Source organism: Hypanus sabinus, chromosome 5 (genome assembly GCF_030144855.1).
Source record: "Hypanus sabinus isolate sHypSab1 chromosome 5, sHypSab1.hap1, whole genome shotgun sequence".
Classification (NCBI taxonomy): domain Eukaryota; kingdom Metazoa; phylum Chordata; class Chondrichthyes; order Myliobatiformes; family Dasyatidae; genus Hypanus; species Hypanus sabinus.
This window is the reverse complement of record NC_082710.1, coordinates 91893874-91921260: the sequence shown is the minus strand read 5'-3', so window position 1 is coordinate 91921260 and position 27387 is coordinate 91893874. Positions and strand designations below refer to the sequence as shown.

Below are 27387 nucleotides of genomic sequence, written 5' to 3'. Positions count from 1 at the left end.
CTGGGAAGAATGGGGTGAAACTGGAGAAGGTTCAAAGGAAATTCACCAAAATGATTCCAGGATTGAATGGCTTGTCATATGAAGAGTGTTTGGTGGCTCTGGGCTTGTGTTCGCTGGAATTCAGAAGAATGAGGGGTGACCTCATTGAAACCTATTAAATGGCTCATTGAAACTTTTTTAACAGTGGAAGTTCTTGATAGAGTGGATGTGGAGAGAATGTTTCTAATGGTGAGAGTGTAAGATCAGAGGACACAACCTTAGAATAGAGGGGCGTCCTTTTAGAATGGAGATGAGGAGGAATTTCTTTAGCCATAGAGTGGTGAGTCTGTGGAATTCTTTGCCACAGGCAGCTGTGGAAGCCAGGTTTTTATGTACATTTGAGGTAGGGGTTGATAGATTCATGATTGGTCAGGGCATGAAGGAATACAGTGGGGGAGGTGGCGGAAAAGGCAGGAGACTGGGGTTGCAAGGAAAAATGGACCAGCCATGGTGAACTGGTGGAACAGATTTGATGGGCCAACTGGCCTAATTGTGCTCCTACTTCTAATGGTCTTCATTATATGATTTGGCCTCCTTACTCTTCAGCCTGAGAAATCCCATTGTCCATATGTTGCCATGGGATTAGGAAGGCCAAATATCAGCAACACCCTATCCCACCAAAGAACAGCAGAGTGCAACAACAGTGCTGGGTGACAAGTCCATGGACTCCTAGCGTGGCCTCACAAGCCTGGGAGTTGCTTCCATGTAAAACCGTTGAACACCAATGTCCTCTTTGCTCACAATTTCCACCATTTGGCCTATAAATTGGGCAGGAAAGCAACCGAAACCTGTACAATGTGAGGCTAGCTAAAAATAGAGTAAAAATATAAACCTGCGTTGCCCTTAAGGCATTTGTTTAGCTTTATTACATTTTCACTTTAGTAATTTGTTTGTAATTTTTCTAGTTAAAGTTAAATTAGTTGAAAGTAAATTCACCATCTGTGATGTATCACGGCATGCGATGATGTCACACCTGGTTTTGCCACGTGTTGTGGGTAAATACCGGTTTGGAGAAACAGGAAGACGGGGGCTTGTGTGTGCAGGGTCAGTGCGAGAAAAGTTACATTCTACGCACTAAGAAACATCATAGAAGCAACGCCGTAAGTTCATATGACAATCGATATGTTGAAGTAAAAATGTTAACACTGATTCTGTTAAAACTAATGACGGTTGATAAAGTTTATTTTCTTGTGCTATTGAAAGCGTTGCTGGATAGTTTGTGTTGAAGCGTATTTAAAGTTGTTGATGGCGTAGGTAGGTTCTGACTGCGTGTTGTACTTTAATGTAATATGGTTTGTTGTAGTTTTACTTTTACAAGTATTTCAGTATTTATGATGTAAATGTGATGCCAAGAAGGAAACAAATACTGCATATATTTTGTACTGTTTTATCAACAGTTTTCACCATATGTTAATGTGGAGGAGTGAACAGTAAACAGTTAATCTTACTGCGATCCTTGCTTTCATTGACTACGGTTTAACTCGGTGTTTAGTTCAGAGTATCTACACCTGCATGAGAACACTACTAAACCTATCATCAAACTGTAGAATATACCTCAGAAACTGCCTCTTCTTTGTGTCACAGAGATCTACTGAAGTCTTCTGCATGTCAGGGCAGGCAGAAAGTATTAGCACTTTGATTCCTAGTAACATGTATCATAAAAGTGCTTCAAATAATTGACTGCAGGCGAAAGCCAATTCAACTTCTTGAGGTTAAAAAATATGCAAGTAAGAAATGGCCATAAGTCAAATTCAGAAAAGGTTACCAGGAAATTCTCCATGGATAAAATAGATGTTCAAATAAAAATAGCAGATGCAAAATCCCCACAAAAACTTCTTCCAATATCAAGGTACATTTGGTGATGATAATTGGGCTGAATATCTTCCATTATTCCCAATTCAATTGTGATCTAATAATTAATTTGCAATCTAATAATAATTAACACTGCTATAATCCCTTTTACTTCAGTAGTCATAAATAAAGTAAATGAACATTTCATTTAATTCAGCTCATCATTTACACAGTAATGGTTTGGGAAAATCAAAACTTTGGATGAGATGCAACTTGTGTGAACTGAGCCGAAGGTTGTAGATTTGATTACAACAGCAGGCACAAGGACTACCAAAAAAAATCCCTCTATCTCTAAGTTGTTTTCATTTTTTAAAAAAAGTAACAGAAAACAGTGTACTATGAGTAATTGCAGTGAAAAAATATGTTGATTAAAAACTTGCAGCCAACCTTGCCAAACATGAACAAACAAATTTAATATGTGTAAATTAAGAATAAATTTAGAAAATAACAGAAATCAAAGTGATGACTATACAAATCATTTTATAACATTATTGCTAGTTTAATTACATCGCCAGTCAATACCAGAAAACTTGTTTATATAGTCAAGTGACCAGCTTGCACTCTGCCTTCTTGGAATGAATTTTGGTTGGAGAATACACTATAACGGTAATGAATTCCGTGATGCTGTCTGAGACTTTTAGCATTTCTTTCCTTTTTTTAAAATGTCAGGTTTCCAGCATTTATTGTGTTTTGTTTCGGTGTAACTTTGTTTTTTTGATTTTGCTTGGCAAAAAGGAACCTGTACAAGATATCAATGCTGTTACAACAGAAGCCATTTTAGGATGTAGTTAATAGTGTCTGTTATGGGTTTGAAGTCATATATGGGTCAAATCACAGTAGGGTGATGTGTTTACTTCTCCAGAAAGTATTGTGTGTTGTGTAATGAACTAGATTTGATTTGGGATCATATGTAAAGAACCCATGGGAGGCAGTGATCATAATATGATAGAATTCGCTCTGCAGTTTGGTAGAGAGAAGATGAAATCAGATGTATCAATATAACAAACATAAGAAGTCCTGCAGATGCTGGAAATCTACTGCCCACCATTCTCTCTGCATCAAGCCTGACCTTGCCATCAGACCTGCAGACAAAGGGGTGCTTTGTAGTCTGGAGGACTGACATTTACCTTGCTGAGGCCAGATGGTAGCTCATAGACATCTCCTCTTACATACCTCTGGAAGAGGAACCCACTCCACTCTATTAGAAAACAGTCTCCGATACCATCATTGACCTCATCAACTTTGGAGAACTCCCATCCACTGCTATCAAACTCATAGTTCCCTTATCCTGCACTGCTCGCTTTTACCTCATACCCAAGATCCACAAACCTGACAGTCTGGATAGGCCAGTATTTTCTGCCTCTTCATGCCCTACTGAACTTGTGCACTCATACCTCAACTCCATTCTATCCCTCTTGGTTCAGTCCCTTCTCACCTGCATCCATGACACTTCTCATGCTCTCCATTTCCTCATGAAAGGCTGGGGTCTCTGAGCTTCCTGTCAAGCCTGGAGGGAATTATAGTGTTGAATGCTGGACTGTAGTCCAAGAACAGCATTTCTACAGGGGCACAATTGAGAGCATCCTGACTGGCTACATCACTCCTGGGTATGGGAACTGTACTTCCCTCAATCGCAGGACCCTACGGTTCCCACTACTTACAATACAATACTACTCCCACTACAATACTTCCCACTATTCAGGACATTTACAGAGACAGGTGAGTAAAAACGGCCTGAAGGATCATTGGGGACCCCAGTCACCCCCAACCTCAAACAGTTCCATCTGCTACCATCCGGGAAATTGTACCACAACATAAAAACCAGGACCAACAGGCTCCAGGACAGCAGCTTCTTCCACCAAGCCATCCGACTGATTAATTCCCACTGATACAATTGTATTTTTATACTATATTGACTGTCCTATTGTACATACTATTTATTATAAAATACTACAAATTTCACATTGAACATTCAGATGAAGACATAACTTAAATATTTTTACTCCACATGTAAGTAAAGGATGCAAGAAATAAAGTTAATTCAATTCAATTCCCTGGCCCAGACCACCTTATTTTCAGCCTTAATGCTCTCCACTTCTTTCTGAATAAAAGAAACAACCAATTCCCCTCCAACACTACTCTCCTTCATCTAGTAGAACTGCCCCTCCTCTTCAACAATTTCTCCTTCAGCTTCTCCTACTTTCTATAGACTTGAGGGGTAGCCATGAGCACCTGCTTGGGTCCCAGCTGTGCCTGCCAGTTTATTGGATGTGTAGAACAACCTATGTTCCAAGCTCAGTAATGCTCCCTAACTCTTGCTCCGCTACATTGATGACTTCATTAGCACAACTTCAATTTCATCAACTTTGTCTCTAACTTCCACCCTGCCCTTAAATCCACTTGCTCCACTTCTGACACCTCCCTACCCTTTCTTGATTTCTGTCTCCATCTCTGGAGACAAACTGTCAATCAACATCTTTTATAAACCTACCAACATCCACTGTTATCTTGACTATACCTCTTCTCACCCTGTCTTCTGTAAAAATGCAATTCTCTTTTCTCAGTCCCTTTGTTTCCAACACATCTGTTCCCAGGATGAGGCATCACAGATCAGTTCCTTCTTTAAAGAACAGTGTTTCCCTTCTTCCAACATTGATGCTACCCTCACCCACATGTACTCCATCTCCTAGACGAACATTCTCACCCCATTTTCCTGCTGCCTTAACAGTGATAGAGTTCCTTTTGTTCTAATCAACCATCTCTTGAGCCTCTGCATCCAAATCATTCTCTGGATTTTCCACTATCTCCAGAGGGATCCTACCACCAAACACAACTTTATCTCTCCCTACCACACTCTCTGCCTTCCAAAGAGATTGCTCCCTCTGTGATTCACTTATTTAATCATCCATCCCCACTGATCTCCCTCCCAGCACTTAGCTCTGCAACAGTCCTTCCAGGTGAAGCAATCTTCTGGGGTTGTCTATTGTATCTGGTGCTCCTCATGCAGCATCCTCTACACTGGTGAGACCAGTTGTAAAATTGGGGGATTGCTTTGTCGAGCACCTCCACTCCATCAGCCAAAATGGAATTCCCGGAAAGCGCAACATTAATTCAATTTCCCATTCCCATTCCAACATGTGAGTAGACTTCAACCTGATGACATGAGCATGAATTTCTACAGGTCAAAAAACATTATCCCTCCTTCTCCCCTCTTCTTCCATTCCCCATTCTGCCCCCTTATTTCTTCTTGCTTGCCTATCATCTCCCCCTGCTGTCCCACTTCATTTCTTTTCTCTTATAGTCCACTCTCCTCTCCTACCAGAATCCTTCCTCCCCACCCTTTACCTTTCCTACCCACCTGGCTTCATCAATCACCTTCTAATTATCCTTCTTCCCCTACCATCTTCCCCCTTCCTTTCCAGTCCTGAAGAAGACTCTTGGCCTGGAATGTCAACTGTTCCTCCAGCATTAGATGTATTAGTAGACAGTGGAGGAAAGGGAATTACAGAGGCACGAGAGAGGAGCTGGCCAAAGTTGATTTGAAGGGGACATTGTCAGGGATGACGATGGAACAGCGATGGTCAGCCTCTCTGGGGGCATTTGGAATGTGCAGGTCAGATACGTCCCAAAGATGAAGAAGTATTCTAAAGGCAGGATGAAGCAACCATGGCTGACAACGGAATTCAAACACAGCAAAAAAGGAAAAGATAGGGCACTTAATATAGCAAAAAACTAGTGGGCAGTTAAAGAACTTGGAAGCTTTTCAAAAACAACAAAAGACAACAAAAAAACCATAAGAAGAGAAAAGATTTAATATGATATTCAGAGAGCCAATAATATCAAAGAGTATAACAAAAGTTTCTCGTAGATATATAAAGAGTAAAAGAGAGTTGATAGTGGATATTGGACCACAGGAAAATGATTCTGGAGAGGTAGTAATGGAGGACAAAGAAATGGCAAATGTACTTAATAAGTATTTTGTGTCAGTCTTCAGTGTGGAAGACACTAGCTGTATGCCAGAAATTCAAGAGTGTCAAAGGGCAGAAGCGAGTGCATTTGCTATTATGAAGGAGAAGGTGCTTGGGGAGCTGAGAGATCTGAAGGTAGACAAGTAGCAAGATCTGAAGGTAGATAACTCCCCAGGGTTGTGAAAGCGGTAGCTGAAAAGATTGTGGAAGCAATCTTTAAGGCAGAGGTTGATAGGACATCAAAGATTACGGGGAATGTGGTTGAGGGGGATAATTAATTAGCCACGATAGAATGGCAGAGTAGACTCAATGGGTCGAGCGGCCTACTCTGCTTCTATATTTTACAATTTTAGGGTCATTATTCCTGCTACCAAAGTGTTTAACCATACATTTCCCTGCACTATATTTCAACAGTCACTTCTTTGCCAATTCTCTTAATCTGTCTGAGTCATTCTGTAGACTCCCTTATCACTGAATCAGGTTTTAAAACAAGCAGAAATTTAACAACCTCATAGTCTTCTTCTACCATTTTTAAATATAATTTAGAGAGACATAAAACAGGCTGATAATTTGCTATCAATTAAAGCCAAAATTCTAAGCGTTTATTCAAGACCCTCGGCTGTTTAATGTCATTCCCAGTGCACAAGTGTTAGGGACACAAAATAATTATTACCGCAGATCTGATGCAGCACAAAAAAATGCAGTAAGATAAAGAATACAAAAAATAAAAACACGATAACTATAGGTATATAAGACAGCTTATATACATTGATTGTATGTCCATAAAATAATGCTAAGCACAGGAGTCTCTGAACATAAGATACCCACAGGAAGTGATAAAGTAGTGGTGGTAGGGGTGTGGAGGGTTGGGTTACTGAGTAGAAGTGTTGATCAGCCTTCCTGCTTGGGGAAAGTAACTGTTTTTGAGTCTTGTGTTCCTGGAGTGGATACTATCTCACCTCCTTTCTGATGGGAGTGGGACAACAATCTGGCCCTTAACACCCAGATGACCAAGGAGATCATTGTGGACTTCAAGCATGCTAGAAGCTACACTCACGTTCCCATCTGCATCAATGGAGCTGTAGTGGAGCATGTATCAAGCTTCAAATTCCTTGGTGTCCACATTTCCGAAGATCTCACCTGGTCCCTGAACTCCTCCATCCTGATCAAAAAGGTGCAACAGTGACTTTATTTTCTGTAAAACATCAAGAAAGCTCACCTCTGTCCCAGGATACTGACGGACTTTTACTGCTGTACCATTGACAGCAGACTCATCAACTGCATCTCAGTGTGGTATGGCAATTGTCCTGTATCGGACCGCAAAGCACTCCAACATGTGGTGAAAACTGCCCAGTGGATTATCAGCACCCAATTGCCCACCATTGAGAACATTTACCATAAACACTGCATGGACAGGGCAAAAAGCATTATCAAGGATGCATCTCACCCTAACCATGGACTTTTTACTCTCCTTCCATCCGGTAGGTGCTACAGGAGCCTCCGCTCCCACAACAGCAGGCTCAGGAAGAGCTTCTTCCCTGAGGCTGTGACCCTGCTGAACCTCACATCACAGCGCTAAGTATATTGTACTGTCTCAGTACTTTCATATTTGTGTGTGCACTTACTTTTTATTCACAGTTATTTTGTAAATAACACTATTCTTTGCATTTCTGGTTAGATGCTAATTGCATTTTATTGGCTTTGTATCTGTACTCAGCACAAAGACAATTAAGTTGAATCTAATCTAATCTAATCTAATCTAAAAACAAACAGTTCATGAGCATGGTGGGTGGGAGTTCTCATGATGTTCCTAGTCCTTTTTAGACAGGGTTCCGTGTATATCACCTTGATGACAAGTAGGCTGGTGCCACTGCTGGGCTGGACAACTTTGACTACTCTCCTGTCCACAACAGAGCGGTTTCTGTACCGTGCAGTGATGTAGCTCGTTAGGGAGTTCTCTACTGTGCATCTGTACAATGGTGTGAATACATATGTGCATCATCCAGCTCCCTTCAGCCTCCTCAGGAAGTGGAGCTTTTTGCATTGGTAAGCTTTCCTGACTGTATAGAGTGTGTTCTAGGACCATGAAAGGTTGTATGCGATGTGCACTGGCAGAAGATTGGAACTACTCACAGTTTCCACTGTTATGCCACTGATGCAAAGCCTAAAAGTTTATAACTTAAACCCAATGTAACTACCAAAATAATGTGCAGTACCAAAATAACGTAGAAAGACCTGATTTAATTCCACCTTGACCTCATCCTTACCAACCCACCACGTAGCATGAGGATGCAAAGCACTGGGCACAGCATCTTACAAGGTAATGAATGCATGCTATAAGTCTCAGATAATGTCCTTATGGTTTGTAAGATGTTTGAGTACATTTGAATGCACATGGAGTAAAATTCTCATTAACGAAAGTCGTGAAGATAATATTTTTAAAGCAGTTTTTAAATTATCTGCAAAACCCTGAACAGGCAACCAATGCACATTTGTTGCAAGCTGATCTTCCAAACTCCAAAATAAACTAGAACCACAGTCTAATTAAACTAGTTGCTTTGACAGGGTTGAAGCCATACTTGATAAAATACATTTTCTACAGATTGTGAAAATGGAAGAGGTTGAGTGCAAATGTTTCACTGAAATGCAAAGGAAATTTAAACATTTATTCCTGCAATGTTGGATAAATCATACAGTACATCTGATATCAAGTAACTGTACATATTTCATCTGGTCCATCCATTGATCCCTGTCATACCGACCTTCCCTGCTGTCATGGCTATTACAGTTCAATCAACAGTAGACTCTTACAGAGCATCTGCTGCACCCAAGTAGCAATAATTCAGTAATGACAACTCACAGGAAGGATAAAATGGAATCAGCCCATCAAGTGCTTACCCCAAAGGAATAAATGTTTCCTCAGTTTACAGACTAAACCATGACTTCAAGAAAGTTCACTCAGACGCACTCTGTGTTTAACCATTATCCTTAATAAGCAATAATTATCAGCCTGAAACTTAGTTAAGGCAGTCATAATATATTACTCTGTAGAAAATGGTTTAATGAGCCTCATCTTACTCCACTTTCACAATACTTATCCCCAGAGTTTTAGATGAATTATATAAGTCTCAGGTGTTATGACAGCAGAGGATGATAGAGGTAGGAATTATTGCTTTGAGAAACCTGCCATTCAGTTGTTTGGGGTGAGAGCCAGTGATGTAGGGAAGAAACTCAACAAAGCTCAAATTTAAAAATAATAAAGATACCAGCAATAGCAAAACATCACTGACAAATATATTCATGACATTCTTCACTCTGTCACTTTCTTTGAATGATGAATTAAACACTGCTGGTACAGCAGATAATCAGAAGACAGGAAATACCATCTTAAGTCCCATTAGTTCTCAAGCAAACAAAGAACTGAAAATGCAAATAAAGTGAGCAATTCAGTTTGGTATTGCTCTCAAAATTGTGAGTGCTTCCCCAGTGGTTTTACATTTCATTAGCCTGATCTCTAATTGGATGTCTGCATTTCACTATTCTGTTCTGACCTGAATATCATTAAAGCGATATTTACTCTGGCAACCTGCAAGCATGCTGGATCGGATAATCTCTGCATACTAAGCCACTAGCTCCCCTTCAGATCGCTTTTATTTCCATTATACTTAAAGCTATGTTTATTCTCAATGAGATTTTCATAGGACTGAAAGATTGTAGATACCATTGTACGTATATCCCAGTTGCTAAATCAAGAAATTATTTTTGAAATACTTACTGTCCCCCTTTTTGGAACAGCTTAGACAGTACATTCCTGATAGGTAACAATGTCAAGGCAATGCTGCTATTTGCCCAGCTCTGACTGCATAATTCAATAGGCAGGGAACCAGCTGCAGTGCAGAGGAGTTTGTATGCATCTACAGGACCAAACCATGATCATAGGCAGCTGCTTCCAGTCTCTTCACCCTTTCAAGCTTTGAAGAAAATATCCAGGACTAAAGAAGTTCACAATATATGAACAATGTCAGAACAATCAGGTTCTGCTGAGGAGAAAGGAACACATACATTAACCAGCAGCAATGTAATATATTCTATGGTCCTTTCAACCAACCAAAATACTCCTAAGAAATAGACCTTGTAGTTTAAAACCTCCTTGAAAATAGGGGCTCTGCCAAAATTCTCAAAGTCTGCTGGCAAACTGATTACATAACTCCATGCAATAGATGTTCGATAGTAGGTATGGCCTTAAATCATCAGCATTAATAATTTCAGAGAGACTGCTTTATAATGCAATGGCAAAATAAAGCACACTTTAGTCCTTTAGTCAGCACTGTTTACATCATGACAAACGGATCTCGTACAGAATACATATCAGGTTAATAAATTACGTTATGTTAGGAGTAGGGGATGATGAATGTTACCTGAGGGCAGGAGGCTGGAATGATACACATGACTTGCTGGAAGTTATTGTGCCCAGCATTGTCTGGAAAGTTGTATGTTTGTGTTAATATATTACAAGAAAATTAGTGATTAAGGAAGTGTCATTTCAGTTCCAGTGCTCCTTCTATAATAAAGTTTAAATACCATTTCAGATTTTTTATTTTTATAATGTTTGATACCATTTAAGATTTGTTCATTGTGGTTTGTTGAATCCTACAACAGGGAAAATTGAAAAGCCAAAGCACAAATCATTACTGAACTTGAGTCTGCTTTGTTCAAAAGGCAGGATATTAACTTCACACCAGGGTATTGAGGGTAGGAAAGATTGCTGGAGAATTTTTTAAGGGGATAGTTGGGTTAAACAAAAGAAATTGATCTTAGTATTGGTGTAAAACAAGTAAAATGTTTGATTTATGGAAATTTGAAATTTATGAAAATTGATTTACTTCAAATGGAAATCTGAAAAATAACTTTCCTTCCTAGAACTTTAATTGGAGTGACAACATTACAGTTCTTCTTTAACCACAACTTTAAACACCAATGCATCTCCAAGCCAGGGTGCTTCCAATGGTTTCATATAATGAAGTTGACTTTAAAATAGTTCATTAAATACTCTTTATACGCGATTGACCAATATTTAACCTCAATTTTTCTAAACTTTGCACTTGAATCTAATTTAAGAACCATTCTACACCAGGAAGGCAGCTGGTACTGATTATAAATGGATGGCCACTTATAATCGAAGACAAAAGGTATCAGGCACATGCTGAGGAATTGCCTCTTTCAGCAGCTGATCCTCATTCCAGGTTTTGCGGTTTGCTGGTTCAGTTAGCCGTGGTTTCATCCCAGTGCCTTCCTCACTTACAGTAAACTCAAGTATGAATTAACATCAATATGTAATACCAGAGTATGTGTGCTGCATTGTCAATACTATAAAGCTATCCATTCCAATTACTAAAACTGGAATTCGTATACAATACTACAATGACAGGAAATCTTACTTTCAATATGTCAGAAGCTTGGCTTCCTCTGTACCAAACATCATCCTTTGTATAGTGGTATTAAGAATTATCAGGTATATTGTTGAAAGTTAAAGAAGCCTGACAATTGTGGCAAACACAAAATATACTTGTGTACTGAATACTGTAATATCTCATTTGTGAAATTCATTTCACATACATCCGAGTCTTCCTCTTCCCAAGAAATACTCTGAAGTACAGTATACTGATATCATTGGATAAATCAAATGGCCAGCAATGTCTATAATGATAATCTGTACAGTATTCATTTTTTGGGATCTCAAATTGTAGTTACTTCCCACATGCTACAATGAATTTGCAGTTGCCTTAACAGAATGAAATGATCTTCTCTTCTGTTATCATTTCCGAATAAATAAAAAATACTTAGTTATATTGTAATATTTAATGCTCTTGACCCAAAATTAAGGAAAATGTTGCTTCATGTTAATACGTTCTTTGTGGTTTGATTATGACCATTAATGTCTGAAACAACCCCGTTAGAGAAATAAGCTGCCTCAGAGCATTCAGTGACCCAGAAGTAATGCAATTGGAGACTACTGGGGAGCGAGAGATGCTGCCTAATCTCATACTAACATATACCACTGAATCATTAAGAACTATTTCATCAATACTACATTCACCTTCTTCACTAAAAATGAAAAATAAGGCTTATTCTCCAGTACAGCATATCTACTTGTGACTATCAGTTAAACATTCTATTGAATCTCTGGTTCACAGAAGCAGCTTCATTAAATTCATCACTTTGGCACTGGACATGTTGAAAAGATCTTAATAAGAAAGACTTCTATTGCCTCTTAGTGGTGGTATTTACAACCTATACAGATGTTCTAAATAAAACTCGGTGGAGGTGGTTCTAACAGATCCCCTGCCACTAGAGATTCAATAACTAATGCACCTGTGCAATCCTATATTTCATTATTTCAAAGTGAATATGCAGAAAGCCATAATAGAAATCTACATTAAAACTGTGATTCTGTTCTATTAAAAGATTTATGTTACTGCTTTCAAAAAAGAAATCTGTTTATTAAATGCTGCTGTACCACACACACAAATAACAAAAATCTCTGGAGATAGCTTTCTATTCAGCTTCCTTAACAGCTCCATAGAACTCATTATTTTGGTCAAGAATATGTACAAATTTTGCAGTTTTCCAATAAGAAGAACATCACTAAGAACTGGTATACATGTCTTACTATAGACAGCCCTTAAAATGACCCATGAATTAAATTCTGATGTGTCAGGCTACTCTCCAATAGCGCAACTAATCATAAACTCAGAATTCACAGCTGAGAAAAAAATAATGAAAAGTCATTGATTCAAAGCATCTACAATCTAAATATTGCTTTGTTTCCTTCCAGTATGCTTACATTTTTAAATATGATCCCAAGACAATAGCTCACTATGAAACAGTTTTAGTTGATATCCTCTAAAATATGAAGCTGAACTCAGGAAAATACTTTAATGAATATATATTTTCATAGGAAAGCCATTATTGATATTGATTCTGCTAAAGAAAAGCATGCAAGAACAGAGAAAAAGCAGCATCACTTACCAGCATGAATGCCCTGATTTGTATTTGAACTGCTTACCAGCACTGTAAAAGCTGCATGTGCAATACTACCACCCATTTCATATACAATACTACGACTGTGATCTGGAGGTGGATTGCACAGTCGAAGAACAGCTGCTGCACACAGCAACCTCATTGGCTGTCTTTGATGATCGACATAAGCCCTAAGAGTAAAGTCTTTCCTCAAACCTTAACTAATTACTTTCAATTGTGGCAAATACACCAATCTGCCTCTTCATTTCCCTACAAGCTGTAGTTTCTTTGCACACTTCTGAAAGCTATTCTGGATTCTAAAATTAGTGCTGCATGCCACACGAGATGGCTGTGCTTGCAGGCATATAACTGAATAAAAGGAGCACTTCTATAATCAAAAACAGCAATTATTAGAGAATATTATTAAATCTGTAAAATTATTCCCCATCTTAATTGTTGGTGCTATGTTTGCAGCAGTTAACTATTTAGTGCAAATCAACTGTTTTGTTTAACTACAAATTAACTCTTTGATTTCAGCATTCAGAACAGTTCAGAAAATAATTGTTTAACTACATATTTTGTATCTTACCTTCATTCCTTTTATTTATTAATTGACCCAAAGTGTTTAAAAGTGGATTTTGAGACCTCTGCAAAACTACTCCTTTCTAAAGAATGCAACTATGGCAAGTTTCAGCAATCGATTTTGGACTGTCATTACTACAGAATAGTGTAAGTACCATTTCTTCAATTTTAAAGTCAGGTTTGGCCATGTATGTCTATGTTTGAAGTGCAAACCAGTACACAAACCGGAGCAGTATGATATGGAGAGCAAGCTGTTGCACATGCAACAGGCTCCCCCTCTCCACATAGCTGATGAATCCAAAGGTACAGCAGAAACCAAGGCATTTGGGCTCCAGCAGTGTCACAGGAGTTGCCAGTCAGCGATGAACTTAACGTAGGGACTCCAGCTCTGGATTTCTCCTCCAGGTTTACACCCGAAGCCTTCCCTATGCAAGGCAGTGGAGGTTTGAGGTCAGAGTTTTCCTCCTCCTAAATGAGTTGCCAACCAATGCTCATGAGCCCCATCTGCCTGGAGCAATTGGTTTTAAGAAGGTTTGCCCCTTCTCCTGTCAGTACAAATGGTTCCACTTCTAGGCTCAGTCGCTAAGCTACATGTGAAGGCCTGGAGCTGGATTTAGTTGTCAGAAGCTATTTCAGAGCCATGTTATTGGGAAAACTTAACAGGCAGTCGGAGCTTATCCCCACTACATCCTACCCTCCCTTGAGTCAACATTAAATCATTAAATGACTATGAGTATTTAATTTTGAAGGACAGGCTGTATAAAGCTATTTAGTGTTATTTAACATAGAGAGATAGAAACCCTATAGCACAATACAGGCACTTCAGCCTACAAAGCTGCGCTGAACATGTCCCGACCTTAGAACTTATCCAGGCTTACCCATAGCCTCTATTTTTTCTGAGCATGTACCTGTCCAGGATTCTCTTAAAAGACCCTATCATATCTGCCTCCACCACAGTTGCTGGCAGCCTATTCCACGCACTCACTATTCTCTGCGTAAAAAACGTATCCCTGATATCTCCTCTGTACCTATCATCATTTAAACAACGAAGGTAAAACAAGCATTGTGTACAAGTCCAACTCTGGAAAATAAAAGAAGACTTGCGGAATATTTTTCTGACAAAGTACTCTTAACCTGAACCACTAACTGTTTCCACAGATGCAGTCAGACTTGCTATGCATTTCAGTAATTTTTATTCCAGATTTCTAGCACCTGCTGCTTTTCAGTTTTCTATTACTATTTTACATCCATCTTTCCCCTAAGCAGAATGAATAAAAGGGGCAATGTGGGTATTAATTCCTTCCAATGAATAGCCATGTTGTTCTTTGTACCTGTAACCCCCTGGGTCGCCTCAGGCTCACTCAGCTCGTTCTCATCTAGGGGGAGCAGCCTTCGGCCCCACCAAACTGGGTAATCAGCTGGTGTGGATGCTGTGTGATGTCCCCGCCTCGCCCAAAAACAGACAGTATACCATAAGCGATTAAATGAGTACAATTTATAAAAGTTACTATAACTAAGTGATTAATAACGAAACAGTATATATGAAGAAAAAAATAAAGAAAAGGCGCCAAACTTACCAAAGTCCAAACCACTTTGTGCACAACCGTTGGAGCTCAATTACTGAAGTCTTCTGGCCACCATTCGATCCCCTCTGAACTCCTCGATTCGCAGCTCAGGACCCTCTGAAGTGGTCAACCAAGCACATCTAGCTTCATCTCCTCTCCTCGGAGTACCTCCCGGCCTCGGACCCCCGCTTGGGGTCCGATCCTCGCCCAGCTTACAGCATTGCATCCTCTCTCTCAACCCCTCGCGCTGATCTGCCCAAAAGCCCGCCAACAATAGCTTACTGACTCAGAAGAAAGAACAACATTAATCCCAATTGGTTTACAAAGGAATACAATTCTTGTTATCAGAAAATTTTAACCCAAACAAGCTTCCAGCACTCTCTCGCAACAAAGAAGCATTCCTGCTTTTAACAAAACAAAGAAGCCATTTTGATTACATACACAGTAACAAAGAAAAAAGAAGAAACCCCCTTTACACTCTCCCCCCCACCAAATAAAAGTCATGTCCTCATGACTATTAAATAACTCGCCACCTTCCCTGCCAACACACCGTAACCCAAGCACAAACAGTGACATCTCCTCCCCACACAGTAAACCTCACGCCCTGTTCCTCAGGTGCTACATAGGCCAACTATCTGGGAGTTCCCTAATCCTTCTGAGACCTCCGTACCCGCTCACCTAAACCCTTCAGGCTAGGACACAACTGGGGATACCTTGGGCCCACTACCAACTCCTCTCTCAACCTCTCACTCATGCCCCCACTGCACACAGCTAACCCTCCCCACTACACCTGACTCAGTGGGAGAAGGGCCAAAGGTCTCTTCCTCAATCGAGGGAAAGTCAGCAAAAGGCAGCATGTACCACACATCCAACACATCATCCATCGAATCTGTATTCTTCCTCATTCCTGTGATCGGTAGCTGCTGTTTGATCTTCTCCAAACGGAAACACGTGGCCTGCAATGCTCCTGCAGTCTCTTCAGCCTCCTGTTCAGTATTCACTGCACTTCTCTCCAGCTTTTTCTTCCTCATGACTTCTTCCAGATCAACTTTCTCCAGTCTCTCCATCTTCATTTCAAACTTGATTCACGAGCTGCGACCTTCGCCAGCCCTGGCACATGTCCAGAAAACACTTCAACTCTGTAGCTCTCAGCCACTCCTGCAACTACCTCACTTCATATTCTCCTGAGGCAAATCCAAATACCAAGAGATCATCCACATACACCAAAACTCCAAAAGCCTCCACATCCCCTATGGTCTTCCACCTGCCCAGCAGGAAGGTTGCAAGGGCTCCAGATATGCCCTGTGGCATCTTTTCAGACCGGAAGACTCCTAGGGAATTTATAACGGCCGTCTTCTCTATATTGACCCCACTCATCGGGATCTGGCAACATCCACTCCTTAGGTCCAGCACCTTAAACCACTTCTCACCACTCAGACAGGCCATCACCTCTTCGGCCCTCAGGGCCATATTCTGGTCACTGACAGTGCACCTCTTCAGCGCAGTATAATCCACACACGCGCTGCCTATGTCTTCCATGGCTTCAGCAGCCAGTCGCCGCAACCTCTCTCTCTCCGAGGTGTCTTCAGCAGTCAACTCCCCTCCCTCATGATATTTTGCAGTGTCCACTAAGAGGGTCTCACCCTCAGATAATTCCCCCAGGCCATACCACCACCGGCTCTTGTTTGAATTTGGTATTGGCCCAATGCTGATATACACGTCCGCACAAGCAGCTCAAAACTCTGGGTGCATCGACAATGCCTCCAAACAGCGCTCACCCACCTCCTCTGGGCAGGCCCCCAAGCGCACCAGCAGGATATTGGTTCTCTCTAGAACAGAAACGCTGCCCGTCTCAACAGTGTCCAGACATATCAGCATTAACAATTCATGAACCTCAGTCACCTCCACTTTTGCCTCCAAGAACTCCATTTTCACTGACCAACAACTGTCGTCTGGATAATCACTGGCACTGTTACCCCAAATCTCCAGTGTCCTCAATGCCGTCAAGGGTAAATGCTTCCAATAACGGTTATAAAACAAACTGTACAGCAACTTAACTGGCGCCCCGGTGCCGAGGATGGCTTTAACTTGACTTCCATCCATCCGTAACAACACCTGTGCGCATGGCCCCTCTAAGCCTTCAGGAATAGGGTCTGTTCCTTTCGGGAGTTCCTTGGTACATTGCTGGGAACATGCTCCCCCAGAGACCCCAAGCCGTTCCCCCACTGGGCCTCCTCTAAGTTTCCCAACACCTCTCGGATCAACGGAACAACTGATCTCCTTGACAGATCCCCTTGGCACTGCAAGCAATTTATCTGCTTCCCTAGCTGAAAGGGATACCCTAAAAACTTTCCACCAATCTCCTGCCACGGATATAATAAGCCCCCCAGCTGCGGCATTTGACTTCCAGTCGAACCACACGCATTTTCCCACACTTTCCCAGAACTGGCAGCTGTCACTTCGAGGTAATTGCGCCCGACAGTTCTAACAACGTCACCAGCCCGCCTACTCAAACTTTCAACCAGTCCCTGTCACCTTCCCTTAGCCAAGCACTGCCACTCACCCAACAACTGAGAGGTCCACTCCACCCACGCCTCTGCCCCTTTAGGGCTGGACATTATTCCAACAACCGGGCGGAGCCCACCACTGCTGAAACATCCCAACTTGTCACTCCTCACTCTCCAAACAGTACGGACAACCCACGGTCCCACCACCATTTCGTCAGTGCTAGTTGGAACTCGAACAACGACCTCCGGGCTACCAACAGCAGCCACCCCACCCAACACACACGCAGTGATAACCAGCAATCGCACACCCACAAAGGCACACCAGCTCTTCGCCCCAGACATAACTTAAAGAGGGTGATCACACAGCTTTCACAAAAATCAATCCCGGATGAGCACCCACAATGTAACCCCCTGGGTCGCCTCAGGCTCGCTCAGCTCATTCTCATCTAGGGGGAGCAGCCTTCGGCCCCGCCAAACTGGGGAATCAGCTGGTGTGGATGCTGTGTGATGTCCCCACCTCGCCCAAAAACAGACAGTATACCATAAGCGATTAAATGAGTACAATTTATAAAGGTTACTATAACTAAGTGATTAATAACGATACAGTATATATGAAGAAAAAATAAAGAAAAGGCGCCAAACTTATCAAAGTCCAAACCACTTCGTGCACAACCGTTGGAGATCAATGACTGAAGACTTCTGGCCACCATTCGATCCCCTCCGAACTCCTCGACTCGCAGCTCAGGACCAGCCGAAGTGGTCAACCAAGCACATCTAGCTTCATCTCCTCTCCTCGGAGTACCTCCTGGCCTCGGACCCCTGCTTGGGGTCCGTTCCTCGCCCAGCTTACAGCATTGCCTCCTCTCTCTCAACCCCTCGCACCGATCTGCCCAAAAGCCCGCCAACAATAGCTTACTGACTTAGAAGAAAGAACATTAATCCCCATTGGTTTACAAAGGAATACAATTCTTGTTATCAGTAAATTTTAACCCAAACAAGCTTCCAGCACTCTCTCGCAACAAAGAAGCATTCCTGCTTTTAACAAAACAAAGAAGCCATTTTGATTACATACACAGTAACAAAGAAAAAAGAAGAAACCCCCCTTTACATACCAAACTCCAAAATAATGCTAAAGGGCTTGGTATTCAGTTTACCTTAAACGGCACACATGGCATATCAGTTTCACCATCCCTATTCCCACCCCTGCTGGGCTTCTAATGCTCAATATGGTCAAGGCTAAGCTCCAAAGTAAAACCTTAGCAAGTGTGGTTCACTCAGTCAGAAAATCTAATCTGTAAAGACTATCAAGATGCATGGATTCTGAAAGGATGGATTACTTAATTTTGCAGCTTACCCCACCCAAATAGGAATAGATGTGTATGATCTGTGTAAGCATTTAGAAGAGGATGAAGATGAGAAGAAAGCTACAGAAGACAATGTTCTGAAACTCATCAAAACCAACTGTACGAGTTATGTGAGAATATTGCCCCAAGCATTACTTGAAACATAGTATTTGAATTCTGCAAAGAACTGGTAAAGGAAAAATGTCACCAGTTATAGGAAAACCATCAGCTTGGTTCTCCAGTAGGTGCTTCTTTATCTGTGGAAGGGAGGATTGCAGATATCCTCTATAAAGATGTTGCCCAATCTGTTGACTGTATCCAGCATTTTGATTCTTATTTCAGTTTTCCAGAATCTTCAGAACTGTACTATTAGATTGAAGCTGCCATCAACACTGAGTGCCTAACAGATTTTTGAAGAAAGGATGACGTCTCAATTAACTTTCTTCCTGTCTTCAGAAGTTTGGTATTTTCCATAAAATAGATTTATCCGAAGTCCAGGGAGCACCAAATGAAATCTTCCAAAATCTTCTGTGAAACATGTTTCCCAAACGTTATCTTCAAAGGATTTGACTCCATCGATGCCAAATAGATTGCAGCCATTATCTCTGAATTAAGCCGGTTTATGCATAAACATCACAATATGATTCATTTATCATAAAGCAATCCACATCTTGTAGCATTGTTATCATTCCTCTGCTATTCTCAGGGAAACCCCTTACATCTTGGCTAAACCTTGCTCTTCCTTCTACCAGCAATACTGCTAGAACAAGAGGACAGTGCCTACAATGATGCTCATTTTCATTGCATAAATCTATTAAAATATATGTAGGTTATATGCTGGAAAGTGCAATCATGCCACCCTGAAATTGACATGCCAAGTATTACTCAAGAAAACAGCAGAACATTGTTCTGTGAACTTTGCAAGTAAAGAATGTGACCTTTACAAAAAATTACAAGCTGCATTAGAAGGAGCCACAACACTGCTTTAACACCATTAAAGTGTAGCAAAACACCTTCTGTGACTATATTATCATTCAGTCCCTACTTGTGGAGCTGCGGATCAATTTGACTTCCATGACTGTATCTCCAACCAGCATTGGCCTTTGTCTATTATTCTTTCCATAAAGTGGCACTGAAAAGAAAAATCAAAAACAGAACCCAAGAACAGCAGAATGGAAATCCTGTGAACGGTTTAAAGAGGGTTATCAAGAATAGGGGCACCATGGTAGTGTAGTGGTTAGCATGACGCTGTTACAGCTCAGAGTGCTGGAGTTCAGAGTTCAATTCCAGCATCCATAGTAAGAAGTTTGTACATCCTTCCCCTGAGCTTGTGGGTTTCCTCCCACTGTCCAAAGACATAGAGGTTGGTAGGTTAATTGGTCATTGTAAATTGTCCTGTGATTAGGCTAGGGTTGAATACATGGGGTGCTGAACAGTGTGGCTCAGCATGCCAGAAGGGGCTTTTCCACACTGTATCTCTAAATAAATAAATAATAAGAGCCAGAAACAATAACACCAGAGGCTACAAGAAGCATTCACCTGACACTGAAGTGAAATAACATCTCAGAAGGGAGGCCTTCGTAAATCTTCGTGCTCATTGCTCCCTTTGTCCACCTGCTATGTTTCATACCAAATTAAAATTACTTTTAATCAAACCATCAGATAATCTACTTTCACTTTTCTAATGACCAATCGAAATTCTCACTTACAATAATGACTGTCTTAATGACCAGGTAAATGGGGCTAGCTTAATTGGTCATCCTGGTTGGCATGGGCCAGTCGGGATGAAGGCACTGTTTTCTGTTCTGTGTCAGTCTTCGTGACTCTATGACTATGTTAGGGTTGTTTTTGATCTATAGATATTGACTAGGTCACTGGGGATAGCTACATTTCTCAATTCTGTTATGGTGCTTTGGCATCACTGACATCTGCTTCAATTTTCTGTTGCATGCAAAAGTTAGTGCAGCAGCTCATCAGGACTAATCAAAGAGTCATCCTAGAGTTTTGTTTAATCTGGAGCACAAGGTGCACTAAAACCTTCTGATTCAGAGATGAAAGTATGACTTACTGAGTCTGAGGTTCTAAAATGCTAATATTTCTTTTCTGGCCAATTGTACAACATAAGGTGATAGGGTAGAGATAAGTCTCTACCAAGGAGGTGAAAGGCACTCCTTCCACCCACTAGCCTGCAGGTCACCCTTGGGCCAGGTGCATCACCTGCTTAGCCCCCCAATCAGGGTCATGTGAAGCTATGGGAGCAGGTGGTGGATGGTCTATGAACAGTTGGTGTACATCACAAGTCCTGGTTATGCGACCACTGATGCCAGGCAGATAATCTCTGAAGAATGGTGATAATGGCTGGGGCCACCTGTCTTGCAAATACATTGCCCAGAAAAAGGCAATAGCAACCCACTTCCGTAGAAAAAGATTGTCAATAATAATCATGGTTATGGAAAAACTCTGATCACCCATATCATACAACATTGCACATAATGATGATGGTACACCACAGCATTTACCTGTATGCATAATGAGGCCCTCTCTTTCAGTCCCGATGCCTAATCCAGTGATTCGAGTTATGTGTTGTTCTGTAATGCCCAGTTAATCATATTTTTTCATAGTTAATGTGCAGAGAGCCAACTTGCTAATGTGATAGCTACAAAAAAACAGAACAATGGTAAAGATACCTGAACACCTTGAAAATTAATTATAACTAGATTACAACAGGTAATCGATCTTAATTTAAATAATCAATTGAATTGACTTGTCATTGAGAAAGCCAGGAAGGACAGGGCCTGGTAATGTGTGGATATTTGCTCCAGTTACCTGGTGACTGTTGCAATAAAACTGCAAACACTGAGATAACTCCTCTTTAGACAACTGAAAAAGTCTGAAAAATCAAAATAAAACTTTATTTGCATTTAGTATGATATTCGCTCATTACTGTGATGTACTAAAAACATCAATGTCATTATTTCAAAATAGCCAAAATGATTACATAGTCTAGGCATGGAAATCAATTTAATTAAAGGTTATTGCAGTCATAGAAGTATTCAACACTGCATAAATACATTCAGAGAAAATGAGTTATGAATGCCTTTCAACCCAAGGATGTTTTTAATTCGGCTATGAAGGGTAATTTGAAACACACAATTAAGCAATATTTGTGGACTCCTATGAGCTTCATTACGTCATTTCTCAGTTGTACCTTCCACCATTATTTGTATGAATATATTCAAAAAATGGATCTTGAGTACCTTCCCGTTGACTACAAATTTGACCAGATGTCTGTCTCCTCTCTGGTTTGGTCTCCAGATCCATTGTGTTCATGCCACTTATGTTTTCTGACTTGAGAAATGGCTCCCCTAACTCAAAAACTCATTCTCTCACTTCAACCATAATTATTGCACTTTCTTCATCAATGTCCTTGCAAACTGCTCCAGTGTCACCAACACACCTCTTCATCAATATCTAACTTGGTGAAAACAACCACTTTGTCTAAAAGACTGTCTTGAAAAGTACTACTTTAACTGGTAAAACATTAGAAGAATCAAATCTATCCCATTGAAAATAACAAACACCATTTAATTATATCAGTGATCTTCCTGACAACTATTGGGTTTACAAGATTAGATAACCCCATTGACTATGAACTGATTGTCAGATATGTGTCACAATGTAGGGGCAAGGGTACAGGAGGAGGACCCAAATGCAGGACACAAAACATCGTTTTGTAGGGTTAACTAAACAGAGTTTATTACGGAGAGCCATGACGCAAGGATAGAACAGAGAGAAATCAAGGAGAGCAAAGTGGAAACAGGAATAGGCGTAATGGACAAGGACTCAGGCCCTGGACTAAGCCAAGACTCAGGGTCTGGGCTAGGACTTGGAGCTCGGGAATCAGAGCACAGACCTTGGAACCAGGACTCGGAACACAGACCTCGGACCCTGGACTTAATACTTGAACACAAGAGCTTGGACTTGAAACTTGAACACCAGAGCCAGGACTTGTCACTGGAATCTTGGAGCCAGGACTTGTCACTGGAATCTCGGAGCCAGGACCTGATACTGGAACCTCGGAGCCAGGACCTGATACTGGAACCTCGGAGCCAGGACCTGATACTGGAACCTCGGAGCCAGGACCTGATACTGGAACCTCGGAGCCAGGACCTGATACTGGAACCTCGGAGCCAGGACCTGATACTGGAACCTCGGAGCCAGGACCTGATACTGGAACCTCGGAGCCAGGACCTGATACTGGAACCTCGGAGCCAGGACCTGATACTGGAACCTCGGAGCCAGGACCTGATACTGGAACCTCGGAGCCAGGACCTGATACTGGAACCTCGGAGCCAGGACCTGATACTGGAACCTCGGAGCCAAGACCTGATACTGGAACCTCGGAGCCAGGACCTGATACTGGAACCTCGGAGCCAGGACCTGATACTGGAACCTCGGAGCCAGGACCTGATACTGGAACCTCGGAGCCAGGACCTGATACTGGAACCTCGGAGCCAGGACCTGATACTGGAACCTCGGAGCCAGGACCTGATACTGGAACCTCGGAGCCAGGACCTGATACTGGAACCTCGGAGCCAGGACCTGATACTGGAACCTCGGAGCCAGGACCTGATACTGGAACCTCGGAGCCAGGACCTGATACTGGAACCTCGGAGTCAGGACCTGATACTGGAACCTCGGAGTCAGGACCTGATACTGGAACCTCGGAGTCAGGACCTGATACTGGAACCTCGGAGTCAGGACCTGATACTGGAACCTCGGAGTCAGGACCTGATACTGGAACCTCGGACCCAGGACTTGATACTGGAACCTCAGAGCCAGGACTTGATACTCAAACACAGGACATAGAACACTGAGCCGGGACTCCTCCTTAGACTCAGGATATGGAGCTGGGACTCTTCTTATTCATGGGACAGACTCAGACACAGGACATAAAACACTGAGCCAGGAATCCTTCTTAGACACAGGACGGAGTCGGGACTCTTCTTGACACAGGGCCGGAACCCCTTTTAAAACACAGGACACAGATATGGAGATCACACAACGATAGACGGTACTATAACTGGGCATAAGTTTGCTCCAAGCAGCAGTGAGCTCCTGACTCTCGCTGGCGGGTTAACCTTGCCGGACCTGCTCTGGCAAGGGAAGGCGGTTTGCTGGCACTTGCTTCGGGAGGAGACTTGGCTTGGTCCGGCAAGAAACTTAGTTGGCTCCGGCTAGATGACTTCAGCTCGCACTAGCTTCAGTGACTTTGTTAATGCTCCATAATGCTCTCACCCTGAACGGCTGAAGCCCAAGACTTATAAACTGCTGGTTTGGTCGAGAGTAAATTGCCTTTAATCACCAAGCTTGAGGAACATGGGAAAACAGGGAATTAAAGGGAAACAAGGAGTCAACGATCCAGACTGGAACTCAAACAAGGTAAGTTTAAAGGGAACCCAGTTCGGACCCTGACAATATGTGTTATACATCACAGAGAGCCTTTAATTCTACCTCAATAATGTAGTAAGGTTCTACCTATTTCACAACTCATTTGCTGTTAAATCTATTGTCCAATGCTATAAGCACAATATTGATCATCCCCATTGAGGAACTGGGCAGGTCATGCAGCATCTATGGAGTGAATTCAACAGTCAGTGTTATGAGCTGACACTCTTTATCAAGACTGGAAAGAAAGAGTGCAGAAGCCAGAATAAAAATTTGTTATCAAAATACATGCAGTATACACATATGTAGTATTGGAGCTGTGCTTAGGCTCACAGTATTTAGTATAAAGCAAGTAGAGCAGGGGGCTAAACACACAGCATTGTGGTGTGTCTGTGCTGAGAGAGATTGTGAAGGAGATGTTACTGCCAATCTGAAATTGGGGATCCACTTGCACAAGGAGGTATTGATTAGAAGGGCTGGCTCTGTTATAGGAGACAGACTTGTCACACTGGGGGCTGTGGTACGAACAGAGAACCCTATGGAAAATCCTGGCAATTCTGGTCAATAGTTCTCACCCTCTTCTTGCCACATTGGCTGAACAGAGGAGCACTTTTAATAAAACACTAAGACAACTGAGCAACTCCAAAGAGTGCTATACGAGGTCATTCTTACCCTCGGCCATTAGGCTCTATAATGAGTCAGCCTGTAGCTGGGGAAGTGATGACCCCTTCCTGTTAAACTGTTCGTGGTAACATTTTTTATTCTTTCTATTTCTCTTCTAATGTTTATATCTGTATACTTGTGATGCTACTGTCACACTCTAATTTCCTATGGGATCAATGAAGTATCTATTTATCTATTGAGGTCTCGGGCAAAGCCCATTGATTGGTTCTGAGGGGATGATAGTATTGGATTCTGAGCTGTAATGAATGAAGAGCATCCTGTTGCATACATCTTTAGTGTTCAGTTGTTCCAAGATGAGTAAGCAGCCAATGAAATGTTGCTGCTCACCCATCTTGATAGAAGGCAACTAGGAGTGGATCCAATTCACTTCTCAGGTAGGAGTTGATATGTTTCATCACCAGCTTCTTAAAACACTTCATCACAGTGGGCGTAAGTGCTGCTGAAGTCATTGAGGCAGGTTACCATGTTCTTCTTGGGCACTGGTATAATTGAAGCCTGCTTGAAGCAGGTGGGTGCCTCAGACTGCCGAAGTAAGAGCTTAAAGATATTGGTGAGCATTCTAGCCAGTTGGTCAGTACTGGTACTCAGCCAGGTACCCTGACAGGCCTAAATGTTCTCTGTGGATTCACCTCTCGAAGGATGCTCTCAATTTGGCCTCAGAGACTGAAATCACAGGGTCATCGGGGGCTGCAGGAGTTTGTAAAGGTGCCTCCATTTTTTGATGGTCAAAACGAGCATAAAAGCCATTGAGCCTATTTGGGTGCTGAGTCTTGTTGTCACCTCTGTTGTTCAGTTTCAGTTTGTTGGAGGTGATACCATTCAAGCCCTGCCACAGCAGTTGAGCATCCTTTAAGCATACCTAATCATAGTGTAGCAATGGTCGAGTGTGTTTGGACCCCTGGTGCTGCAGGTGATGTGTTGATAATAACTGGACAGCGTTTTCTTCAAACGAGCCTGACTGAATTCCCCAACAATAATTTGAAAGGCATCATGGTAGGAGGGAGAAGGGGCAGGAGCATGAACTGGCAAGTGATAGGTGAATCCAAGTGAGAGAGGAGGATTGATAGGTATGTGGAGGTGTTGGTGGGGGAGTGAAAATGAGGTGATAGGTGAAAGAGGCAAAGGCTGAAGAAGATGGAATGTGATAGAAGAGGACAGTAGACCATGGAATAAAGGGAAGTAGGTGCGGAACCAAAGGGATGAAGGCTGGGTGATGGACAGGTCAGGAGGGTGAGTAAAAGAAGGGGTAATGGGGACAGAGAGATTATAGAAAACAAAGAGGAGGAAACAGAGAGGCAAGGTTACCAGTGCTTAATGTTGATGCCATTATGATAGAGACTACCAAGATGGAATATGAGGTTTTGTTCCTCTAATCTGCATCTGGCCTTATCTTGGCAACAGAGAACAGATATGTCAGTGTGGAAATGGGATGTGGAATTAAAATGTGGAGATCCTGACTGTTACAGAGGACAGTGAAGTTCCTAAACAAAGGCATCCATTTTAACTTCACTTCCCACAAACTTTGTTAAGCCCATTCTCTAAAACTACAATGCATTTTCAGATGTGTTCTAGAATGTAGTATTGCATGGAAATGTTGAGATCAGAGACTATTATTTGCACCTTTTGAATATCAGTACAAAGTAAAGAGGTGCAAAGTTACTATTGTGTATTTAATATTTCAGTTAGATTGAGTAACCTTGTAAATATATTGTTTGATTATGCACCCTTTGATGTTTATATGTAGAAAATACATGAATTGTATATGTTATCACGCTACCACTGATGCATGGAGTCGAGTCAGGAACGTTCATGACGTGACCCTGTTAATGTGAAAGGAGACCAATCCTGACATTACGTGCAAGACCAAGTGATCCAGTGGGTGCTAAAAAGATAAACCCTCGGCCCATGAAAATCGTTAGCCGCAACATCGAAGGCTTCAGCCACAGTAAAGCAGAGATCCTGGCAAACTTAAAACTGGACATCTTGAGCATACAAGAAACTCATAGGTTGAACAACCAACCCTAAGTGCCAGCAATGCACTTGGCTATTGACACCCCTAGCCAAACTTATGCAAGAGCAATCTTTGTTAAAGATAAGTCTATAGTAATGAGCACAGCTGACTCAATGGAACTTCTGAAAGCTGAAACAAAACACATAAATATCATCTCCGTCAACAAATGAACCATTCATGTGATTCATTCACATGAACCATTCACCTAACCTAGATCTCCAGGACAAAATGTACCTCATTAATGGTGACTTTAACAGCCATAGCACCAACTGGTGATACGAAGATGACGATGCAAATGGAGAAGAAGTTGTATCATGGGCTCTAAACAACAGCCTTGAGCTACTATATGAGTCAAAGAATACCCCTACC

At 41.8% G+C, this 27387-nt stretch overlaps 1 protein-coding gene across 5 annotated transcripts in view; it reads right to left on the bottom strand.

The window, feature by feature from the left end:
• thsd7ba (thrombospondin, type I, domain containing 7Ba) overlaps positions 1-12961 on the bottom strand; it is a 969622-nt gene extending 956661 nt beyond the window's left edge. For all 5 annotated transcript variants that reach the window (XM_059970235.1, XM_059970236.1, XM_059970238.1 and 2 more), the window contains exon 1: positions 12888-12961. The gene's annotated coding sequence lies outside the window, so the exon portion shown is untranslated. The remainder of the gene's footprint in view (positions 1-12887) is intronic.
• Positions 12962-27387: the final 14426 nt, after the last annotated feature.